The sequence below is a fragment of the Tupaia chinensis genome, unplaced genomic scaffold (assembly GCF_000334495.1).
Source record: "Tupaia chinensis unplaced genomic scaffold, TupChi_1.0 Scaffold000028_1, whole genome shotgun sequence".
NCBI classification, from domain to species: Eukaryota; Metazoa; Chordata; class Mammalia; order Scandentia; family Tupaiidae; genus Tupaia; species Tupaia belangeri.
In genome coordinates, this window is record NW_006159458.1 from 312,593 (window position 1) to 319,682 (window position 7,090).

Consider the following 7,090-nt stretch of genomic DNA (forward strand, 5'->3'; position numbering starts at 1 on the left):
GGGATCTTGGGCACGCACGCACACGCATCCAGCGTGAGTTTTAAGCTACCAGGTCTGGGACGCGAACCGCGGTCCACTACATGGGAGTCCAGTGACATAGCCATTACGCCATCTGCTGGTCTCAATTTTAGTTATTTTAAATGTAAGACATGTTTTAGAAGTGTTTATTGCTTTGGAAGCTACAATCTGCTGTCAACTGAAAAGTAGTCCAAATAACAACGTGAATATACCAATCATTTAGTTATTTTTGTTTCCAAAATTCGGATGTACTTTGTGGACTGAGACTCTTGGAAAACTGTCAATTTCTATGTTTAGTTTTTTTTGTTTGTTTGTTTTAGAGGTTTTTGCTATAGGGCGTGTGCACTCGCCAGAAAGAGAGACAGAGAAACAAAAAGTGAGAAATCACCCCTTGGGGAGATGGCCATGCTGCCATCTCTTCTCCTCCATTCTCCTCTCAGGATCTTGAGCACACACGCACACGTGCCTGGCATGAGTTTAAGCCACTGGGTCCAGGATTCGAACCACGATCGACTACATGGGAGTCCAGCAGCATAGCCATTACTCCCATTGCTGGTCCCTAGGTTTAAATTTTAATGAATATCAAAATCAAAAGAGGAAAAGTAGGTGACCATATAGGCCAAAGGACTGGCAGGTGGTGTGGTGGTCTAGGTGCTGGACTCCTATATGCCAAACCACAGTTTGAGTTCTGGACCTGGCGACTTGAAAATCATGACGGGTGTGTATGCAGGCATGCCCAAAATCTCAGAAGGAGAATGGAGGAGAAGGAATTGTGGTACGGCCATCCCCCAGGGGGTGATTTCTCTCTTTCTTTCTGTCTCTCTTTGGCAAGTGCATGCACCTATGGCAAAAAATTTTTAAAAAAATGAAAGAAAGAAAAAGAAATTAGGCCAAAATGTCATAGTAATATTGGGAAACAATTTTACATTTTCCTTTAAGAACATCTGTCAATAACTCAGTGATGCTGTTTTATAAAATCTTTATTATTTTAAATAACAGTATTTAATCTTGCTAATTATTTGCCAAAACTGTTCAGGAAGGAGAATGACAATTTTTCAAACAGCAGAAGTTAGAGAAATCTGCATTTTTGCATTTTAGTTTCTGATTTTGACACTGCCTTGGTAGGGATGTTTTTAAGCATAGTTTAGGAATTTGTAGAGAGAGACCTGGATGCCTTGGTGAATTTTACCCTCATATCATGAATGTGACAGAAAGAGAAGGTTGTCTTTATTCCTAGTTCTTTTCTTTCTTTTCTTTTTTTTTTAAGTCTTCTATCTTAGAATAAGGAACAGAAAGAAAGAAAAAAGACAGAGAGTGTGCAAAAATTATTTTACACTTAATTTAAGAAACCAAGTCATGTTGTTTTTTTATTTATAAAGATGCCATATTCTTTGATGGGAGCATAGTTCTTGAAAAACAGTGCAGTTCTGCCTCAGGCCATATGCAATTCAGGAAGCTGCAACCAGAAAGAAGCTGAAAAACAGCATACTGAGAAGAGACCTCCTCAAGGAGCAAGGCAAAGTTAAAAATTTGAAACTGGTTGCCTGGAAACGGCTGAGTGGGGCTTTGGGTGGCCATTAACGGAATTTTTGATCAGGCCTTTTTTTTTTTTTTCCCTAAACTTCTATCACCTTCTGTTATGAATATATATTTTTTCCTCTTCTACTAGACTATAAGGAGAGAAGTAATTTATAAGTGCAAAGTGGGCCTGGTCCATGAAAGATGGGAAGCTAAAAGTGCCAAGTAGACTGCAGTGTGCACAATGTGAACAGGAGATTGGAATGGGGAGCTTTGTTGACCTGCAGAACACTTGGTTGCTTTTTCTGCTCCTACTTCTAAGATGTCCTTAGGAAAAACTCTAGGTAAATTTCATTTATTTTTTAAAAAATTATTTATTTACTAAATAATTTATTTTACATTTTTGCACTGAACATCATCACAACATACAAAATGCGATTTCCCATCCAGAATACACTGTATAGTGACTTAGTCGTACATGCTATCATCAACAAATAGTTTTTCATTTCTTGTTTCTCGTATATATATTTTTCCCCCTATTTCTCACCCTCTGCCATTTCCTACCCTCCTCCCACACTGTCTCTGGTATCTGCAGCTGCTTTCCATTCCTTTTTCCCACCTCTTTTAGATTCACAAAATGTTTTAATGAATCTAATTACTTTCAATAGCAAGTTCAGCTGTTATGTACATATCTGTGAACACACGTTGACTTTAGGATGAAACTCTGAGTAGAATGAATATATTATTAAAGTAGCACCTAGCTGAGGCTATATAGCTTACTGTAGTCATTAAATAAATATTTTAAAATATATTTTCTTTAATTTCAAGAAAGGCAGTTTTAGCTTTAATAAATCAAAATAAAAAATGTTAAGAGAACTTTGCTTAAGACTTAAAGCCAGGAAACAGATTAGTATTCTGTTCAAATAGTAGGTACGTGGACCTGTTGACAACTCAACAGAAGACTCTTGAGTCTTCTCTGGAAAACAAAACGTAGAAGATCAGTAATGTTTTAGTTAAAAGTCATAAAATTCTATTTCAAGGGACCAACAGTTAGCGTAATGGCTATGTCACTGAACTCCCATGCAGTCGACCATGGTTTGAGTCCTGGACCTGGTGGCTTAAACTCACACCAGACGCGTGTGCGTGTGTTCCCAAGATCCTGAGAAGAAAATGGAAGAGAAGGGATTGCAGTGTGGCCATCCCCCCTGGGGGATGATTTTTTGCTTTCTGTTTCTCTGTCTCTCTCTGTCTTTCTGGCGTGCACACGCACCCTATAGCCAAAACCTCTCTAAAAAACAAAACCTCTCTAAAAAAAATTCTATTTCAAATGTTCAGACTCATGTGCTTTATCTTCTGTTGTGGTTCGATATTTCCATTTAAACTCTGGAAGATAACATTCAACTCTGGACTTGTCCCTACCATTAAGCTGGCCATTTTCTTAGTTGTTTTGAAACTCTTATTTCTGTGTGTCTGACTTTAGTTTTCTTGATATAGCACTTCCTTCAGAACTTCTTGGAGAACTGGTCTGGTGTCAGTAAATTCTTTCAGGTTTTATTTATCTGAGAATATTCTTGACTTTTCCTCCCATATGAAGGGTAATCTTGCCAGATATAGTATTCTTGAAGTTGTTTTTCATTCAACACTTTGAGTGTATTTTCCCATTCTTCCTTGCTCTCATTGTTTCCCATGAAAGGTCTACTGTTAGCCTGGTGGGATATCCTTTGTAGGTAACTAGACATTTCTCTCTTGCCAATGTTAGTATCTTGTCTTTGGAGTTGTGGTCAACCTGGCTATAATGTGTTTTGGAGAAGATCTTCTTGGGCTGGTTCTATTTGCGGCCCTTTGTATTTCTTGAGTCTGGATCTTTGCCCCTCTGGGTTTGGAAAGTTTTCTTCCAGGATTTCATGGAATAGATTATTAATGCCCTTATCAGTCTCTTCACCTTCTGGAATACTGATTATCTGGATGTTTGGGTTTCTAGTTTTTCTCATATATTTTTCTCTTTTTTTTTTTTTTTTTTTTTTTGCTATTTTCTCAGTCTTCGTGGTGGATTTTTCTAATCCAGCAATTCTGTCTTCTGTGTCTGAGATTTGATTTTCTGCATGATCTATTCTGTTTTTAATACTTTCAAGGGAACTTTTGACTTCCTGTATTATAGCCTTCATCTCTAACAGATCCATTTGATTCTTTTTTTTTATGGCGTGTATTTCCTCTTTCGGATCTTGCAAGAACTTCCTTACCTCCTGGATCTTGTCATCTATTTTCTCCTGCCTCTTCTGGAGTTCATTGTCTCTCCTCTCTTCCATTGCTGTTAGCTTTGTCATTATGGATATCCTATATTCTTTATCAGACATATCTGATTCCATTGTACTGTCTGTGGATGAAAAGGAGTTATGCTTTTCCCTTGGGGGAGAGATATTTTCTTTGTTTCTCATATTTCTCGTGCCTCTGTGGTGATTTCTAGTCATCTGATGGGTTATTTGTTTCTTCTTCTAGAAGTTCAGTCCAAGTGTTAAGAGGTGTGCAGGAAGAGGTGATCTGCAAACTCTTTGTGGTTCCATTTTACTCCCTTTGTATGAAGGAGACTCTATCAGGATGAATTTTCAGCAGAAAATCTTCATTTCTCTTATTCTCTGAAAGCACTAGTTCTCAGCTCCCATGGAGGACTCAGTCTTCTTCTGAAGGCCTGCCCTTTTTGCCTCTCCAGGATGAATTATCAGCAGAAAATCTTCATTTCTCTTACTCCCTGAAAGCACTAGTTCTCAGCTCCCATGGAGGACTCAGTCTTCTTCTGAAGGCCTGCCCTTTTTGCCTCTCCAGGATGAATTATCAGCAGAAAATCTTCATTTCTCTTACTCCCTGAAAGCACTAGTTCTCAGCTCCCATGGAGGACTCCTTTAATTTTTTAAAAATAAATTTATTTATCATGGGACCTCTGTACTCACTGGAGAGAGAGGAGAGAAAGAGAGAAATTGAGAAATCATCCCAATGGACATGGTCACACCTTAATCTCTTCCATCTCCTCTTACTTTTTGGGCTTTTGGGCATGAATGCACACATGCCCAAACTACCAGGCTCAGGACTTAAACTGTGCATTCAGTCATGTGGGATCCAGCCGCCTTAACCACCACACCACCAGCTGCCCCTAAATCTTCTTTTTAAAATGCCTTCAATAGGGACCAGCAGATGGCATAATGGTTACATCACTGGACTCCCACATGGCCAACTGCGGTTCGAGTCCCAGACCTAGTGGTTTCAAACCTGCACCAGGTGTGTGTGCGTGCATGCCCAAAATCCCAAGAGGAGAATGGAGGAGAAGGGATTGCGGTATGGCTATGCCCCTGAAGGGTGATTTCTTGCTTTCTGTTTCTCTGTGTCTCTGGCGAGTGCACATGCCCTATTGCAAAAATAAAAAAAAAAAAAAAAAAAAAAAAGCAAGACTTCAATGGATTTTGTTTCTCTTGAAATGCTTAGTTAATTTTGATTCAATGCTAGAAATTGTGCAAAAAAGTTAAAGATTCTTATTGATGATAGTTTTCAACATAGAAAATTCAAATTTTTGTCTGTTAAGAAATTAAGAGTGGGGGCAAGGGAGAACACATGTTAATCCAATAGAGACTAAGCTGAGTTGAGGTAAAACTGTAGTTTTGAAAAGACTTAATTTACTTGTCTACCCATATACCTGGGGGGCATGGCCCTTTATAGTTTTCATTAAGAGATGGATAGGTCTTTTCCTCCTTTGCATCTCTCTTGCTTTCTCTTTTTGTGTGTTTCTCTCTGGTTGAATTAAAATAAATTAATGAATAATAAAAAAAGAGCTGTGAGTTCAGCTCATTAAAAAAAAGGAAATACTTCTTGCTATTAAGCGTTTTCACCTGTTTTTCTTTGTACCTCCTATCCTTACTGTTTTATCAGTATTTCTGTTACATTGTTTAGTACAGCGTTTTCTTCCTTCCTTCCTTCCTTCCTTCCTTCCTTCCTTCCTTCCTTCCTTCCTTCCTTCTTTCCTTCCTTTCTTTTCCTTCCTTCCTTCCTCCCTCTCTCCCTCGCTCCCTTCTCTCTTTCTCTCTTTCTCTCTTTCTTCTTTCTTTCTTTCTTTTTTGAGAGTTTTTTACTCCAGGGTGTGTGTTCATGCCGGAGAGACTGAGAGATAGAAAACAAGAAATCACCCCCTGGGGGGGAAGGCCACACCACAATCCCTTCTCCTCTATTCCCCTCTCGGGATCTTGGGCATGCATGCACACGCACCCAGCATGAGTTTTAAACTGTTGGACTTAAGGACTCAATCTGCAGTCTGCCATGTAGGAGTCCAGTGATGTAATCATTACACCATCCTTGGTCCCAGTACCAAGATATTTCTAATAGTTATATTTTCCTTTTTGTTTGTATGTGTTAGTACATAAAGTATATTTATTGTTGCTTTTTGTCCTGATTCCTGCCTTCTCTCATATTATATTGCAACCACCATTTTCTATTTGCTTCGCGTTTTCTTAATATACCTTTGTTCCTCTTTCTAACTTTTCTAAATAATTTTGTTTTCAAAGTGACTTAAAACAGTTTTATTGAGGTATAGCTGATACACAGGAAATTTCCCATATTTAAATACAATTTGATGAATTTGGACATAATTATATAGTTATGAAACTATCATAATCAATTTTTAAAAAAATATTTATTTACATTCATTCACTGTATATCATGACAACATACAAAATGAGATTTTCCATCCAGAGTACACTGTATATTGGCTCAATGAAGCACATCAACATACATGTTATCGTCAACAAATAATTTTCCATTTCTTGTTTTCTATATGTTTTGCTTTCTTTTCCTCGTCCTTGATTCCCTATCTCTTACCCTCTGCCATGTCCCTCTCTCCTCCCACACTGTCTCTGGTATCTATGTTTGTTTTCTATACTGTTTTTCCCCACATTTTATTGAGTCACTAAAGATCTTAATTAATCTAAGAGTTTTCATAGCAAGCACAGCTGATATATACATTTCTATGAACACAAGTCCAACTTTAGGCATAAGCCTCAGTGAGTAGAATGAACATCCTATAAAATAGCACCTGGCTGGGGCTATATATCATACTGCAGTCATCAAATATGTATTTTTTTTCCTGAAACTTTTTTTTTCAACTTAATTTACATTCTTTCCTCATATAAAATGTGATTTCCCATCCAGAATATACTGCATAGTGGCTTAATCATGCATACTATTATCACAAATTTTCCATTTCTCGTTTCTAGAAATTTTTTTTTACCCCTATTTCTGACCCTCTGTCCTTTCCCACCCTCTTCTCACACTATCTCTGGAGTCTACAATTGTCTTCCATTCCTTTCCCACCCACATTGTACTGATCACACAATTTCTTAAATAATCTAACTACTTTCAATAGCAAGTTCACTTGATACTATTAAGAAAACTGGTTTTAACTTAAATCAAAGAAATGCTAAAGAACTTTGCTTAAAGACAGGAAATGGGTTAGGATTATGATCAAACGATAGGTGTATGAACCTATCCATATCTCAAGACAGGACACAAATCCTTA